Source organism: Psittacula echo (assembly GCF_963264785.1).
Source record: "Psittacula echo genome assembly, chromosome: 8".
Lineage (NCBI taxonomy): Eukaryota > Metazoa > Chordata > Aves > Psittaciformes > Psittacidae > Psittacula > Psittacula echo.
Genome location: NC_137744.1, coordinates 24,441,730 through 24,460,067, shown reverse-complemented (window position 1 = coordinate 24,460,067; position 18,338 = coordinate 24,441,730).

Here is an 18,338-nt window from a genome sequence, read left to right as displayed (position 1 = left end):
TGTCTGGGAGGAGCAGCACCAGCATCCAGGCCTGAAGCTCCTGGGGCAAGGGCTCAGAGCATCCCGGTCATGCCAAGCCTCCAATTTGCCCACTGGGAAAAGATGGAGCAGAAGAGCCAGGAGTCAGGAGTCGCACCTTCTGCTGGGTGAGTTGGGAGCACGACCACGGGGAGATGGGTCCTCAAAGCCGCCCCACTGCCTGCTGCTGCCTGCCTGCCAACGGCCCAGCCCTGGGGGCACTGCTGCTGCTGTGGGGAAATGGAGGGAATTAACAGCAGACTTGCTCTGGGAGAAGTCAAAAGCTCCCACAGAGAAGGAGCCAGATCCCTAGGCAGACCCTCCCACCCATGGGTGCTCATTGGCTCTGCCACCACCCGGGCAGGCAGCTCTAGAGCAGGCCAGTGCGGGCAGCACCGGTATAGCATGTACAGACACACAGATGGCATCTGTCCCTGCCTGCAGAGCCTGTCCCCAGTGCTCAGAAGACAGCCCAGCCTCTGCCTCGCCTGAGTGAGCCCCGCAGCACCCTGGGCTGCAGCGTGGTGCCCTTGCCCGGTGCTGCAGGAAGGTATTAGCAGCAGATTACAGGTGTGAAGATAAGCAGGACACTGCCACTTCCTTGGCACCATCCCTCCACACTAGGAACCTGTTGGGCACCACTGCTCCCCAGCACGGCCCACTGGCCCCTCTCCCCTCCAGGCTGAGCCCACACTGCAGTCAGTGCTCCTCAGCTGGGCTGCGTCCCAGCATCACTCCCCTGCCTGTGTGCCACCACCCCACTTCACACACCAGCAAACTAGACCCACGTGTCACTACCCAGACACCCGTCTTGCCCATCCACATGCTCTCCAGCCACCTTTCTCCTTCCGTCTGCTGCTGGCCAAAGCGGTGAGAACCCAGGCACAACTCAGGCGATGGGCACAGCCCCTGTCCCACTGTGCCAGCCCCCCTACCCGCCTGCCTCCTGGCCACCCAAGCGGTCCCCGGGGAGGCAGAGCTCTGCTCCCACATTCCCACACCGGGCTGTCAGCAAGGTGTGAAGCAGATGTGGCAGCCCCTCTCTGGGCCCATGGGGAAAGGCAGGCAGGGCACGCAGGGCGCAGGCAGGGGCAGGCACGGGGTTAGGCAGGGGGGCAGGCAGGGGTCATGCAGGGGGGCAGGCAGGGGGCAGGGCAGGCAGGAGCTGCAAGTGGGGACCAGTGCAAAGCTCCTGTGCAGGAGAGCCCTTGCTGGAGGCTGTGTGGATTTCCAGTGCTCTGCTCTTCACCTCCCCGCCGCCTGCTGCATTCTGGTTTATGCAAGTGCAGCCCCACCACCACCACTGCTGCTCCCCAGGGACTGAGACCAGGGCAGCTGCAGAGGCTGCGCTCCTCCTCACCCAGCTTGGCAAGAGCAGCAGCAGCCCCAGACCAAGATCCATGCCTCGGGCTTTGCAGCCCAGTCCCTGCTTCATGCTTGTTCTGTGTCAGCCACAAGTCCTTAACCTGGGAGAGATGGTAGAGGTGGTGGGGCACCTCCATTCTTCCCCAGAGCATCCTTACATGCCCATACGGTAAATCTCTCCCAAGCTCAGAAGGGAGCAGAGTTGCCTTGGAATTATTGGAGCACAAAATAAGAGCTGTATGCGGATGGGAGGATGCGGCTCTGGTGGAGGCTCAGCTGGGCAGGGACTCCACGAATGGAGAACACCTGATCCAGCAAGGAAAATCCGCAGGAGAAAAAACCCAACCAAACAAAAACCCCACCACAGAGGTGTCTCAGATCTGCACTGCACATGTGCAGGCAATTCACTGCTGGCCACTAAGGAAACGGGCCTGTGCTGTGCCTGCCCTCCAGATGTGCCCAGGGAACACGGCAGGCTCAGAAATCCAGCATAGTAAGAAACACTCAGCCCAGAAAATCATGTTGCTGCATCCAGCCTGCCCAAGGCCTCCTTAGCATGCTTGCACTGCTCCGGAGGCCATGGAGGGACGGCAGGCAATGCCAGACAAGGAGGTTGGTACAAACGATGGGGAGAAGCAGTTGCACTTACTGCCCCCTCTACAGCACAGGGACAACGTGAGGGCTGAGCTATCATGACTGGGGCTGATCCTGCTCTACCCCTGACACCCATCACCTCAGCTCATTGTCCCCCTCCACCTCCTCCTGCCCCAGCAGACACTGACAGCAACATACCCAGCAGGAGAACAGCCCTGCTGTGTTATCCCCAGACAGCCTAAGAAACAAAAGGTGTATCGTGGGACAGAAATACAGCTGTGGCACGCAGGAACCCCAGGCTGTGCTCTACCCTGCCGTTGCTGGAGCTGTCCCTGAAACACAGTGCCTCCAGCTCTGGAGGAAAAGCATCCTTCACCCAATATTCCTTGCAGCAGAGAAGTGACATTCGCCGAACAGCGACATCCCAGGGGTGCGATGATGGCTGGGGAACCCTCAAAGCTGCAGTAGTCCCACATGAGCTCTCAGACCCACCACTCTGCCTGACTTTGCTGGAAGGCAAACTGCCCAGCGCAGATCTGCTGAGGGTCCATGGGTTAGCATAAAGCCCAATTACAAATGACTGTCATATCTAATTTGTATGACTGGAAGCTACAGGCATCTTCCAGTCTTTATGGTAGTGCCCACAATTCCCCACAGAGCTATTTCAATTGACCCGTCATTGGTTTTCCCCTCTACAAGAGCACCACAGCCCTGCCTGTGGTGGTTTTACCAGCTGGTTTCCTGACTTGAGAGCTTCCTCAGGCTGTGGCCGCATGCTGCTGTGGGCATCGCTCCTCCACCAGCTCCTCCAGCCAAGCCGTTTCGCAGCACCAGGCAGCACTGCTCCACAGCTCCCAGCGACTGCAAAGCCAGGGCTGAATTCACCACCTGCCCTGTGCCCCTGGAGCAGCCACGCACCCAAGCATGACCACCTGGACCTGGCACCAGGAGGAATCTCTTTATAAAACACAGCCAAAACCCAGCTTCTTGCTACAGCTCCTCAGAATTATGTTACAATGATGTTCCCTTGGGGTTTTGTTTAATCCTCATCCGTGGTTCTTCTAGCTTATGAAAACCATGTAAATTTGAAGACAAAACCCACAAGCTAAGATAGAATTAAAGTTCCAAGTACACATCTTTAACTTAAATAACATGATACTAGAAGACTTGCAGCTGTCTCCAATTATAAGCTTTATGATCAGGCACAGAGGTGAGTTATGTTAGCAATAGCCAAGTATGTCCAGATATGGAACTGCACAGTCAAGACCCAGTAGCCCTGACATTCCCCTGGAGAGCCATGATGCCTTAACACCCAAATGGAGATCTTGGTGTTCTAACATTCGTAATTCCACATCTGGTTCTATCATTTTAAGAGACTTTTTCCCTCCACCTGCCCCTGTCTCCACAAGCACAGAATACAGGCACCCAAAACAGTCTCAGTGACATGCTGCTCTAAGCCTTCCTATGTTTGGACTGTTTTTCAATTACAAACCCCCAACATGACGCAAACACTGAATCTGGAATTCCCTGGGTTTCAAATGCCTCATTTGGAATGATTACAATACCCCTGTAACACATCTTATACCCTCATATTGCTGTTCTGTGCTCTGTGCTTTCTGCTCTAGCTTCATGTTAACATAACATTTAGGATGGGAATTTAACCTTAATTTAATATTGACAAAGTGCCATGAAAACCAGAGCTCAGCCCCCTTCACCAGGGGCCGTTGCATGCGCCTTTCACTGCCGCCTGCTGCTGCATCAGCTCTTAAGCTTGCCCCTGGCCTTTCGAAGCAAAATAACTGGGAAATCCGAGAAAGGACATTTTGTTCGGGGAAGTGATCCCCTCGCATCCCACAGGAGGTGGGAGCAAAACTTCCCGCCTACAGCGCTCCCATTCCTGCTTCCAGCTGCGAAGCCAAGTGCATCCCCCAGCGAAGATGGCTGCTGGCTCCCGGCAGCGCTGCGCCAGCAGGAGCCATGCCTGCCAACTGGAAGGGGGACGGAGCTGGGCTGGGCAGATACTGGGGATGCTCAGACAAGCGCACAGCAAGGAGCCGGCAGGAGAAAGACACTGCAGGTATCCCAGGTCGCTCTGCCAGCGCGCCGGTGGGTGAGCAGAGGAAGCGAGGCTGTTAGCGATGTTATTCATCTGCCTGGGAAAACAAACGCTCCATTCCTATTTCCAGGGCTGTGCTGTCTGCCAGACAGCTCCCTCCTCAACGCTCTCCATGGAAACCTGGGCGGGTGGGATCCTCTGGAAGCCTCCCTTGCAGATGCACAGGCAGGCGTCTCCACACCAGCCAGACGAGCTGGATCCACACCTTCCCTGGCAGGCAGCCAAGGCGATGCAAGTAGGCAGCCTGCCCTTGCCTTGGAGCCTTTGCCAGGCTCCAGCCTCCTGCCCCTCAGCACTCAGGCTGACCAGCCCCAAGCTCATCACGCTGGTGCTGTGGCTCTGTCCTCTGCGTGGTCTGAAGCCAGGAGAGACCAGGACCTCAGACTGCCCAGCTGGCACGGGTGGGTGATTTCCTCCCAGCAGCAAGCAGACAGGATGTCCCACTGCACCCTCTGGCCACTCTGCCTTCTGTAGCTTTGCTCACTATCTGACTCTGTTGTATCACAGTGAGAGGCAGCAAGGGCCAGCCCAGGCACCCCAGCACAGACATGCACCTGGCAAGCAGCATGAGAAACCTCTGCCTCCTCCTGCCCAGGGAGAGCAAGGTCCAAACCTTTCCACCAGCCTGTCTGCAAGAGCAGGGTCTTGACTTGCAGCTTCTGATGCTTGTGGCCTGGGTCAGTGCTTGAGAAGCTGGTGGTTGAGTGCTATGGCTTGTGCCCTGTGGGTCTTTCTGACCCACCCCAAGTTACCCATCCATGCCACAGGCAGGTGTTTCCTGGTCCCACAGTACTGTGAGAGCAATTCCCAGGACTTCAGGTCCATCACAGAGCTGGTGCACAGTAATATATGGCTACCAGTGGCTTGCAGTTACACTGAAAAGGGGTTTCAGAAAGGTCAGCCCTGCTGCTGCTCCTGCTCTGCTTTTCCATGAATGAACTAAATGACAGAACAGATAATGTTTTAAAATCTGCACGTGACACCCAGCGCTAGGGAGACCAGGGCAGGAATTTGACGCACTCCCACCAGACTGGGGAAAGGGCTGAGAGACGATGGGCAGGGCTGTAGGTCATCGGGAGGGAAAAACTTGCACAAACAGACCACAGAAGAAAAGGCAGCAGCACTTCTGCCAGAAGGGTCATAAGGGCTGCAGGGGGGTAAAAGTTCAGTGTGAGCCAGCACGTCATTGCCACCCAAAAAAAGGAGAATCCAGTAGGATGTGCAAACAGCCAGTTTATAAAGACACGTGAATTATTTTGCTCTCCTCTCGGCTCATAAAGGCACATCAAGTAATTATACTGTTCTCCTCCCCAAAAAATCTGGACCAACTAACAGAGGCCACAGGAGACCAGCAAGACCACCAAAAATCCTTGGACAAAACCTGGAAGAGTGGGGCTAGTCTAGACAAGTCAGAGGACACTGGTTAATAACACGTAAAGGCCACAGGAACAAAGGTCAGAACAGTCTGAAGTTGAACTTCATGCTAGGTAGTAGCATTACATTCATAGAAAGAGTGTCAAGTTAAAGCACCCCATGCATATCTGGAAAGGATGCTACATGGCAGATGGGTGGATCAAGTCCATCTTACCCCCTCGGTGTTCCCCCAGCCTAGTCTCCTCCTACACTTCTCATCACCCTGGCTGGCAGCTCTGTCCGTGCCTTCATTTGTTCAGCATTTGTCACCATCTGAGCAAACTACTGCCAGCCTGGCTATGAAGACTTCAGCATTTAGGACACTGACAAAGCAGAACACTCAGGGGGCTTCCCAGCACCATGGAGTCCACACACATCTGCTCTCCACTTTGCAGAGGTCTCCCCAGGTCTCTTCGGTGTCCATCTCACTCTCTAGGTTTCTCCTAGAGGCACATCTGCAGCACCCCTGATGTCTATCACAGTCAGCACCACAGTCACTCTGATGGGACGCAAGCTAAAACAGTCACAAACGTTACCCTTATTTGCTTCAAGTGCAAGAAACACCCCTGTGTCTTGCCTTTCACAGCACCACCAATATTTGAAGTAAGCTTGATGTCAGAAGCCTACAACACACTCTACTGCACATCCTTTGCCCTGGGGAGAGGATGAGAGACCACATGAGAAGTGTCAGTTAAGTTCCTTAATGCTGCAAGAACATATGTGGGACAGAAGCTCTTTGACAACTCCCAGACACGTGCCAAGATCCTCGAGAGCTCCCATTCAGAACAGAAGAATGTTACCAAAATCTCTAGAAACAGACATTTCAAGTGCCACTTCTGCTGTGGTGCCAATGGCCTCCTGCTGCAATATGGCCTATCCCTATTTGTTCCATGGCCTTTAAAGATTCCCTCCTGAAGGAGCCAAGCCTGCCTTGGGAAGGACACCAGGGGCAAAGTAGACCTTTCCCTTGCCTGCATTTCAGCCTTTCCAGGCAGTTTTGGTGCTGAATGCCAGCGCGCTGCTCGATGCCCAGCTCCAGAAGGCACACTACCCCACAGGTGAGATAGCCTGGCTCGTTTCCAACTCCTGTTTAGCACCAAAAGCCCCCAAAATGCAGGAGGTTTCTCAGTGTCACTGAGCTGAGATTGGCAATGTTGCTGAACACTGGACATGGACAGCCAGTGAGCACTGCAACAGGGGCAGTGTTGGGGTCAGCACCCAGTCCTGTCAATGCAAGCAGAGGGTGGCCTCTATAGAGGACCCCGGGACAACTGTGCTTGAAAGCCTGCTCTCTTTTGGAGTGGGCTCCATGCTCACCTTGAGCTGGTCTAGATTTTGACTGACCTTCCCACTCACTGCTTCTCAGGTTCTGGTGGGAAGCTGAGGCAGGGCCACATGGCACAGCCAGCAGCTGCTGTGTGAGCAAGAGGCTCTGCCAGGACAGGTCCCTGCCTGTCAGTGGCAGCAGCCTCTTGGTGGGCTGCCGGGTTTCCACATGGTTCAGGGATAACTGCTGGAAGTAGGCCATTTAGTGCCACGTTCTGGATAGAAATAATCTGGATTATCTCATGTTATAGCTTCCCTGACCCCAGCATGAAGAAATGGCGGCAGCTCTTCTCTCCTTCACCTTGCTGTTTCCATAGTTTCCATTTTACAAATGCTTCCCTGCAAGTGCAGAGGTTAATGAGAACCGCTGTCTAAACAGCAAACACAGTCCCCTGGCCTTGGCATGGATAGACGCACAGTTGCTCTCCAGCCAGAACAATAGGTGGCAAAGGAAGAGGCACTGAGACACGGGCACAGGGTGCCCAGAGAAGCTGTGGCTGCCCCATCCCTGGCAGTGTTCAAGGCCAGGTTGGACACAGGGGCTTGGAGCAAGCTGTTCTAGTGGAAGGGGTCCCTGCCTCTGGGAGGGATTTGGAACTGGATGAGCTTCAACATCCCTTCCAACCCAAACCATTCTGTTTCATTCTAAGAGAGCCTGACCCAGCCTGGAAGATCAGAGAGCTCTGGAGGAGACTCCAGAAGCCATGAGAGGGGTCGCTGGAACAGCTGGACATGGCATTGCTCTATTCCAGCCTGAACGTGCCTGGTCCGGCCTGGCAGGACCGACCACCAGGAGCCGGTGGTGCCCCGAGGATGGTGCGGGGCGGCGCAGGCTGCCCGGTGCACCCGGTCCCACCCGCGGCGGAGGCGGCTGGAGCTGTCCGTTCAGCACCGCGCCACACCGCGCCGGGGACGGGCCGGTTCTCCAGCCCGGCCACACGGCGCCCAACGCCTCCAGCGAAAGTGCCCGGCCTCTCTCGAGCTCCATCCCGGCCGGCAGCCGGAGGAAAGGCGAGACAGGCAATGATAGCTGCTGGGCAAACTGCATCTCCTCGGCTAGACAAGGGACCACGTCATCGCTGTCTACAGCTTCCTGAGAAGATGGAGAGGGAAGTGCTGACCTCCCTGGGATCCAGTGAGGTGACATACGGGAATGGCTCAGAGCTGTGCCAGGGGAAGTTTAGACCAGACATCAGTGTGTGACCACCCCTTCACCGAGAGGGCGGTCAAACACTGTAACAGGCTTCCAAGAGAGCTGATTGTTGCCCTCCATGCCTGTCAGTTTTTGAGGAACATTTGGACAATGCCCTTAGTAATTTTGCTCTAACTTTTGATCAGCCCTAAATTGGTCAGGCAGTTGGACTAGATGATCATTTTAGGTCACTTCCAACTGAAATATTCTATTCTAAAGGAAACAGCACTTCATAAATGGCAGAATTACTGCAGCACTCACTTTGCGCGGGCAGGTGACTGGCAACGCCAAAGTGTAGAACCCTGGAATTTCCAGACATCTATTCAGGAGTGAACTGACAGACAATCTGCTTTCAGCAAGCCTTTGGCACCAGCACAAAGTTCACACTCAGACAACTTGCTTGCTCTCCATAATATCATAAACAAGTTACTGGCACCTACTTTAAGGCAATATAAGCTCACTCACAAATCCGAGATCAACACTCCACAGCTAGCAACCGGAGTGTAAATCTCACCCAGCAAAGAGAGCTGTCTGCACAAAGCAGCATTCCTTCACTTCCTTCTCCAGCTTTGGCAAGCCGCACTGTGACATTATCCCAGCTGCTCATCACCATCCCCCTCACATCTGCCAGAATCATGGCTCCTACATCCTCTCCCAAACAATTGCCCAGAAACTACCATGGGCCTGGATATTTAAATTAAATTGGATCATTATGACCAAACCACAGTAGGGAGCAATTACACAATCACGCAGCTCTTCAGAGCAACAAGCTTCTGAAACTGTGAGTCCAAACACCTTCATATTTCTTATGTTAGAAAAAGCAGGTTTGAAATGTAATAAAGAAAGGAGACCTCAGTGACCCAAAGAGCCTGGCTCAATGCAGTGACATCCCCATTTCTGAAAGACCCCAAACAAAGCAACAAAAATGAAACCCAGCTGCTGATGGAATGTTTTTCACAAAACTCTCTCATACCCCAGTCCCTCAAGCTCCTTTCTGGAAACCCACCCATGCAAAGGACATGGACCTCCAACCAACTGGGCCATGGGTAATTTGCACAAAGCCTTGTCCTACCTGTACCACCACCTGTGCTCATAATGGGTCGAGACACCTTCTGCATGTGCCCAGGAAAGACGAGAAAGCAGTGGTGGCTGCAGGCAGGCTGAGTGTGTGCACAGCCAATGCTTTCCATGGACCAGCATGGCCTGGAGGAGGCTCTATAAATGTAAGGAGGTGGGCTGGGCACAGAGGAACCCACTGCAGCTTAAAATACAGAGACTTCCTGCAAATGGGACTAGAGAGGGTGGGCAACAAAACCCAAGAGTGCCTTGAATGGGAACAGCTACACCCAAGATAAGTTGTCAATGTTTCAGTTTTGCTGACTCAGTTAGGAAGCAAAAACCGCTTAATCACAGGCTGTAATCCAGACCATGGCTGTAAGAACCTCTGGTTTCAGTGGCAGAGCTGAAAATGGATTGTTTCCTTTACCAACACCTGCCCCAACACCTGTTTCTGCCTCACACCACTGCCCACCACTCCTTGTGAGCTGAGCAAAGTTTTGCTTGGCAGAGTTATAAACCAGGTGTCCTGGGTTCAGCAGTAGCAGTCAGTTTTTCTCCTTCTTAGTAGCTGCTGCAGCACTGTGTTTTTGACTTTCAGCCTGGGAACAGAGCTGATAACACTGATGTTTAGACTGACCAAGGACTTTGTGAGTCTCATGCTCTGCCAGGGGGGAGGGGAAGCCGGGAGGAAGCAGGGACAGGACACCTGACCCAAACTAGCCAAAGAGGTATTCCATACCACAGCACGTCACGCCCAGGATGTAGAACTGAGAGTCGCCCGGAAGGGCTGGAATGCTGCAGGGTGGGGGTGAGGTACTGGTTGGTGAGCGGTTGTATTCTCTTCCTTGTTATTTCCTTTATCATTATTATTATTGGTGGTAGCAGTAGTGATTTGTGTTATACCTTAGTTACTAAACTGTTCTTATCTTAACCCATGGGAGTTGCATTCTTTTGATTCTCCTCCCCATCCCTCCAGAAGCGGAGGGAAGAAAGGAGGTGGGGGGGGAAGTAGACTGTGTGGTTCTGATTTACGGCCTGGGCTTAAACCACGACACCAGGTCATGAAGATAACCCAGGCTAAAGGTAAAGAAACCCAGGGCAATGAGCAGATATGAGGAAAATAACTGGAGACAAGTGGGAATGAACTTTTCCACAGAAGCCGAAACACAACATAATCAGTTTTCCTGTGCAGAGATAAGTTTACAAGTTATCTGTTGGTGTACAAGCACCACCTTCCTGTATCACCCATTACCATCCCATCTTGTACCACGTGACACCAACACAGCTACCAAGTCCATGGAGCAGGGTGGCTCTATGGGGACAGCAAATCCCTGTGCATGTGGTATGGGCCATCCTGACAGAGCCACCCCTCCAGGTCACAGCGCAGACAGAAGGGGCACGCATGCTCCCTCACAGTACTTGAAAGTTCAAGCATTGCAGTCCAGCACTAGATCATTTCCTCACTGCAGAGTCAGCGGTGGCTATGCTCAGGAAAGCTGTCCTAGGAGATGTTTGAGCTAGCATCACCTCCACCATCCATATTACTTCCATCCTGTTACAACAGTCCCTACTCCCAGACAGGCTCCATGCAGACCCATGCACCCAGAGCCCAGGATGGAAGGCTGTGCTATCCCATATCCCTCATTTCCCACAGCTAGGCCAGCTGCAGATCGTGTCCTGTGCCCAAGAGATGCCCCAGATGAGCAGAAGCCCATCACCCTACTTGGAGAGGCTAGGGTCCCAGCACACCCCACCTGACACAAGCTGCTGAATTGTGTGTTAGTGTCAGTGGCCTTGACCAAAGGCCAGACATGATTTTCTGACCATATTGCAAGAGCCAAGCAGGGACATGGGAACAGCACTTCCTCTGTCCAGCAAGGAACATCCAGACAGAACAATCATTTTGTCGTCATCACGCTGGTGCCCCTTTCAGTGACCCACCACTCCATGACACTGCAGCATGCCTGGGGACACAGCCCCAGTGGCAGCCACCACCAAGGACCAGGGCACTGCTCAGTCGCAGCTCTGCTGTGGCTGGCCTGGGTGACCATCCTCCCCTCCTCACAGCACTGGTGTCTTCATCTCCACAGAGGGCTGCTCTGGGCAGAGCACTCAGACCCAAAAGCTCTGGACTGGGACAGGAGAAGGGGAGCTGTGACAGTCGGTAGCAGTTCATGCAGAGCACAGGCCAGGACAAGGTGTATTTGCTAATGCTGTAACACTCTTTTCCTCTGCTCCCACCAGCAGGCAGGAGTCACTGGAAACATCAGGAAGGGAAGACCTGAATGTGGAGGTGGGAAAACGCTGTTGCTGCTGGAAGCACCATGGACTTCTCCATCCACAACACCCATCCTCAGCGAGCTGCCGGTGGCAGAGCACCAGGTCCCTCTTGCTTCCAGCTGTGCCATGCCCCTCTGCTATGCAGGGACAGGGAGACCAGCCTTGGGGCAGCACCGCCCGTCAGGGCTCCTGCCGGGGCTGCACGCCCGGAGCCAACATGACACAGCGTCAAGCAGCCACGTCCTGCAGCAGCCACCGCTCCTCCGAGGTGACGTCAGCCCCTGCAAGCCTGGCAGGCAGGACCCGCTGTGCACGGCGGCCGTGCTGCTCGCAGGCACCGCCTGGCTCCGGCGGACACCGCGGCGGGCGCTCCCGGCCGGCGGCAGCGCATCCGCAACCTGAATGCCACACTCGGGAGCTCCAGAGCAAGGCAAGGGGCTGGAGGCGCCGCCCTCCCGCTCCGCATCTCCCCCCCTCACCCCACCTCGCCGCTGAGCGCCGGCACCAAGGGTAATGGCAGTGGGTGTGGAGGAGCCCCAGGGGAAGGGTACGACCCTGCACAGGCGGCACCAGCCCATGGCAGACCTGCGGCGGTGCTGGCAGCACCCTCCAGGCTCAGGGCAACACCAGGGCAAGGGCAGCCCCCGGGCTGCTCGCACAGGAGCCACCTGCGCATGCTGCTGGCACAGCATCCAAAGATGCCCATCTGCAGCTGGGCAAGGGAAAAGCCTGTCCTGGAGTTGCTGGATTCTCCAGAAACCCTAAAGGCTTTCCCAGGAACTCTGGAAACACACTGAAGCTACGTGCTCCAGTGAGCAACCTAAGGAGTTTGTAGAGAGTCACAGCCTGATATCACCGTTGTCACAGGTTGTGCATATTGCTGGCAGGCTGGACAGATGTGGCGTCATGGAATCCCAGCCTGGTTTGGGTTGGAAGGGACCTTAAATGCTCCTCCAGCTCCAACCCCCTGCCACGGGCAGGGACCCCTTCCACTGGAGCAGCTTGCTCCAAGCCCCTGTGTCCAACCTGGCCTTGAACACTGCCAGGGATGGGGCAGCCACAGTTTCTCTGGGTACCCTGTGCCAGCGCCTCAGCACCCTCACAGGGAAGAGCTTCTGCCTAAGAGCTCATCTCAGTCTCCCCTCGGGCAGGTTCAAGCCATTCCCCTTGGCCTGTCCCTACAGGCCCTTGTCCCAAGCCCCTCTCCAGGTTTCCTGCAGCCCCTTTAGGCACTGGAGCTGCTCTCAGGTCTCCCCTTCAGGAGCCTTCTCTTCTCCAGGCTGCCCCAGCCCAGCTCTCTCAGCCTGGTTCCAGAGCAGAGCTGCTCCAGCCCTCGCAGCATCTCCGTGGCCTCCTCTGGACTTGCTCGAGCAGGTCCACATCCCTCTTGTCACCTTGGAAGGACCACATGCAGTTAGATGGTTCAGCCCAAGCCCACAACAGCCTCTACTCAACTAAGAGAAGCTGCTTGCTCAAGCAGGGAAGCCCGCCCTCAGCAAAAGCCATTGGCTGCTCACATTCCCAAACTGAAACCGGAGCTGGCGTGACTGAGCAGAAGACCACGGAAGCCCCTCAGGCTGGGGCTCAGCTGCAGCCAGGGCAGCTCTACAAAGTCTGACTTTTTCTCATGCAACCTGGGCTTGCTAAGAACTGGAAGCTGGGCAAGCCAGCAGCTAGGATGGTAGCCTGTTCAGATTTAATCCCAATTTATTCTCTCTTTTCCCTTGTACCTTTCTCCTCCCACACTTTCTATCTTCAAGCATAAAAAAAGCAGGAAGCCTAAAATCTCTGGGAAAAAATTCTTTGCTGTGTTTCAGTGCAAAGGCTGCTGGAACAGCCTGGAGATGCCTGTCTCTCCAGAGGGAGCAGACCAGGATGAAGCAGCATATACGGGCAGGCTGCAATGCCAAGGGAAGGCAACCCCCAGTGCCAAGGCAGCTCCTGTGCTCCCTGCTTCTTCCCAGAGCTCCCTGAGCACAGCTCAGCCTCAGCAGATGCCCGCTTTTGAAGCATTGCTCCCCATGGACACAGGAGGAGGTTTTTGTTACAAAGAGCAGATAAACACCTTAAAGTCATGAGCATCCAAGTACAGCAGCTCCCTGCTCAAATCTGCAACCTCAGATCCTCATCAAGGCAGCTCAGCAGCAACAGAGACCAAAATGGCAATGAGGCTAGGCACAAGTTAACATCTGTGAGGGTGCTGAGGCGCTGGCCCAGGGTGCCCAGAGAAGCTGTGGCTGCCCCATCCCTGGCAGTGCTCAAGGCCAGGTTGGACACAGGGGCTTGGAGCAAGCTGCTCCAGTGGAAGGGGTCCCTGCCCGTGGCAGGGGTTGGAGCTGGAGGAGCTTTAAGGTCCCTTCAACCCAAACCAGTCTGGGGTACTATGACAACAACAGAGATAATTTTTGTCTTGTGGCACAGGATCTGTCCCTTGTGGCTGCTCGCAAAGGGCAGATGTGGATTTCGTGGTTGCAAGGACACCGTGGTGCTGACGGGATACTTCTCTCAGCCCTCGCAGACAGGATCCTCCTGGAAGTCATGAGGATAGGAAAGAGCGTCTTCTTCATGAACTTCAACCTTGCTTTTCCTCATCCTGCTGCCCCACTCTCACTGCTGTCCCACTGGGGACCAGTAGATCCCTAGCTCACCTCTGCATCCTCTTCTCCAAGTCTACTTCTCCCACAAGAAGCAAACCTCTCCCAAACCAAGCCTCTCTGCTGTCTCTGCACTGCTTGAAGAGCCAATGCCAGCCTTCTGGCACCATACGTATACCAAGGTAAGGCTGAAGTGGACCCTCAGTGGTAGCAGGACATGAGTCTTTTCTCATCTGGGCATAAAACCAGGAGCAAACCCTATACTGATGTTCCCTGACGTGTGAGAGGACTGGCAGAGCCAGGGGACTGAAGGAGATGGAGATCAGATCCCTGGTGATCCCACAGGGAACTGGGACAATGCTGGGATGAGAGTCCAGCTCTGCTGCCAGCATGTCGGATGTGTGTCCTGTGGCCAGGGAACAGGAGGAGGCAGAACTGCCAGGTGAGACAGAAGGGAAGGGATATTGCCATCCAGATGTGCCATCCCTGTAGAGATTCCAGGCCAGGCTGGATCTGGTTCTGAGCAACCTGATCTAGTTGAAGATGTCCCTGCTCACGGCGGGAGGTTGGTCTAGATGACCCCTGAAGGTCCGTCCCAACCCAAACTATTCTATGATACCAATTCTATGATTTTCAAACCAACTGAATTGGCAATTGGTCAGAGGACAAGATTCCATCAGAAGTCCCCAGCAAAGGGTGCTGTGGTACCGAGCCAGAGGACTGGTGCTTAGCACAGGTCCCACCTCTCCAGCCAGCTGCACCTCCATCACGTGGGGAGAGCATTCTGTGCTGAATAAGTGGGACTGAGCAAGAATCTGTCACTCTGTGCCAAGCAGAGGAACACAGAGATGGATGAGGATAAACCCATCCTTCTTCACCAAAGCCCAGTGCTCCCTTCTGGCTCCACCCTTGCTGGTAGGCACAATGTTATGAAACTAACAGCTCAGACCAAGGGCCCACCTTGCCCTGTGTACTTTCTTGACAGTACTCAGACCTATGAGCACTTTGCAGTTCAGCAGCTGCCAAGTCAGAGGTACCTCTTGGTGTATTTCTTGGTTCTGAGGGGACTTCTTGTCCTCCCTGAATTCATCCCGTTTCTCCTGGAACCCATGTAAGGTTTCGCTGCTCACAACACCTTGTTCTGAGGACTTCTGCAGTTTGACAGCACATCTGCAAGAGGCAATGCCCCTCCTCCTGTTTGGCGCCTCCTGCCAGTTTCATTTGATGTGACGTTGTACTTGCATAGAAGGAAACAGTGAACACTTAACCTCTGTGCCTTCTCTCGTGGCCTCCTGTAGACATACTTTATTCATCTTCTGCTCTTTCTTCTCCAGTTTTAAGAACCCTGCCTTCTTCAGCCATTTTGCACAGGAGCCATCAGACCTCTGACCTGCTGCAACTTCCAGGCATCTGACTGCACAAGGATCAAACCACGGCTCTCCAGGGCTCCCCTGGGCAGCTCTAGAGGCAGACACACAGAGCAGCTCTTCCTCTTCTCCTGCATCACTGTGCCAGATTCCTCAAGTTGCTCAGTGGTGCCCGGAGTCATGTAGGGGTAGAGGAAAGGTGTGAAGGCAGCCGGACTCACAGACTCACCTCCACAACTCCTTTAGCACTGCTGCCAGTACCAGGACATGGACAAGGCCACCTCCATGGTGAGTGGCATGCAGACACTTTGGCCATGCTACAGACTTGAGCTTCTTCTCCCAGTCCTTTAGAGCAGCAGCTGATGAATGCCTAATGGAGGCAAAGTGCCTGCAGCCACATCACACACCAAAGGCCATTCACAGCAGCCCCCTCCGCAAGCCCACGTGAAAAGCCTTCCTCTGCCAACCATCCTCACCCTCAGAGAGCCACAGCAGCCCCGGCCCAGACCCAGCACTGCTCTCACATAGTGTGAGCGCTGTAATGCTCACCAGCCTTTGCCCCAGTCCCTCTGGCATGACCATGGTGACCATGCAGCCCCGGCAGAGCCACGGCTCCTCGCAGGGCACGCACCCCCGAGGTGCACTTTGAAAAGCACAGACTGACTCCCCTGTTGTGCATTTTGCAGTGTCAGGAATGAGGCTTCTTCTCCAGTGATCCCCTGAGCTCCTTGCCAGGGCTGCCTCAGCCCAAACAGAGCTCCCCAGCATGAAGTCTTGCTCACAGACACTGTGACACCCCTCTCCCTGCCCTGATGCCATCAGACAACACGGCAAAAGGAGCACAGTGCAAGCGCGGAGTTTCCCCACACAGCTGCAGGACTAAGCAGGAGCACAGGTCCCATCAAGAGCTGCAATACCAGATCCCTACTGAGCCCAGATAAGCTTCCAGACAAGCAGCACATCTCCTCCTAACCAAGGAAAGCTTCCAGGAGCTTCCGGCAGCCACAGCCAAAAGCCCCCTTGTCTTTCCATCACTCCTACTTCTCCCCATGACCCCACAGTCAGGCTCACTGCAGGATGTGAATGACATGGGGTCATGCTGCCAGCACTGGCAATTGCAGGACCTGTTCTTCATTCCCCTCACATGCGCTGCGGTGCTGCCAAGGCCGGCACAAGGTGCTAGGCACAGCCCCAACCATGGGGCCACGTTAGGAGACCACCACAGCATCTCATCCACCATGCAGCACCACTGAGCTATGAGAGCTCTGAGCAGCCCAGCACCAGGATCCAACCCACCTCCTTCTGCTGATGTACCCCCACCTTCCCCCATGCAGATCCAAGACCCACTTGGATACAAACACCAAATCCTGCTTAAGAAGCATCTTTTGAAACTCCCTGTCAGCAGCAGCCAATAACCACAGACCATCAAGGGAGAAATCTCTGTCTGGGATCCTGCAGAGAGCCAAAAACTGTCCCACCCTAATGGCACCAAAAGCTCTAGGGACAGAACCAAGCTGTCCCTGCCCCATCCCTCTGCTCACGCTGCACAGCCCCGGGACAGCAGCTCCTCAGCCCCTCCATGCTCTGCTATGAGATTTCACAGCCTCCTGCATGGCTCCACCACAGCTCGCGCTCAGACACATGCTCCGTATCCCCACCACTTCCCACCCTCCTCCTGTTACTGAATTCCTCCAGCTGCCACCAGTTACCGCACACTGGTCTGTCCGAGGTCACAGTTGCTCCTGGAGAGCAAAAAGGACTTCTATTCTCCTCCACCTGCTGCAAAGAAGTAGCTCCTAGCAGGAAGCGTATGGGAAGACAGCAGCAAACTGCTTGGGAGGCAACAGAACTGCTGTGGTGGGGGAGGTTTAGGAGCTGGCTGAGCTGATGTTGCTCAGGAATGGTTTAGATGGAGCTTAGAGATTGGATCACCTCAAGGTGCCTTCCATACTTGCTGTCCTAAAACTCCTCCTCCCTTGACACAAAGACAAGGCCAACGTGGGCCTGCCAGAGGATTTTGGCAGTCACTATGTCCTTGTTCTCTCTCATGGACTCGGTGTGATCCTGGTCAAAATGCACCCAGACCCTGCCTGTGCTGGACCTGAGCACCAGCAGCAGACCCCACGGAGAGCCCGGAGAGATGCAGCCGCCTCAGCTGGAGCCTTGGTGCAGCGCTCTGCCAGTTCTCTGCTGCCTTCTAAAGTCTCAGCAGGCCCCTGCCCGCGGGCAAGGCGCTGCCAGCCCACACCGTGCTACCAGCACTGCGCGGCTCCTGAGCACGTGCCCTCCAACCCTCTGGGAGAAGAGCCTTTACATGGGGTCTGGGAAAGAGACAGACCCGAATGGAAGGTCCAGAGCAACAGGCCTGGCATGGGCTCAACCTTCTTTTTCCACAGCACTGCCCTAGATTCACATTCAGCCATTGCCTTGCTGAGCCTGGGTGGCTGAGGCTGTGCAAGGCACAGGCAGACCATGCCGAGATGGGCTCTGCAGGTTCTCAGCACGGGAGGGTGCTTCTCAGCAAGGGGTGCCCTGCGTCTCGGCAGTGTCCGTCTGTGCCCTGGTGCTCCGAGGTTGAGCTGTGTGTTTGCAGGTGTCCAACCCAACGCCACATCCCGACCGCACACGTAACCATGGCAACTGCACATGTGAGTGGCAAAGCCTCGAGCTGGGCTAACTGCGAATGCAAATGAAGCAAACACATGCACCATGCTCAGTGTGACCTCTAAATGTCAGCCCGTCACCATTCTGCAGACACCAGCTCTGGGGTTGGCTACCTGCAGCCTGCGGATGGGAGGAGGGACCTCAGGGTTGGCACAGGTGCTCTGGTGCATCACCCCAGCCTTGGTACCCTGCAGCCACCCGAGGACACATCTACCCCTTGTGCAGCTGCAGATGCCCCCCTATTCCACCCTGGTTTTCAGAGAAAGGAAGGTCCCACCAGGTTGACACAAAACGTGACCAGTGCAGGGGCTCAAGGGGAGCTGGGTCTGTCAGCCTGGCCATAAGGGCAC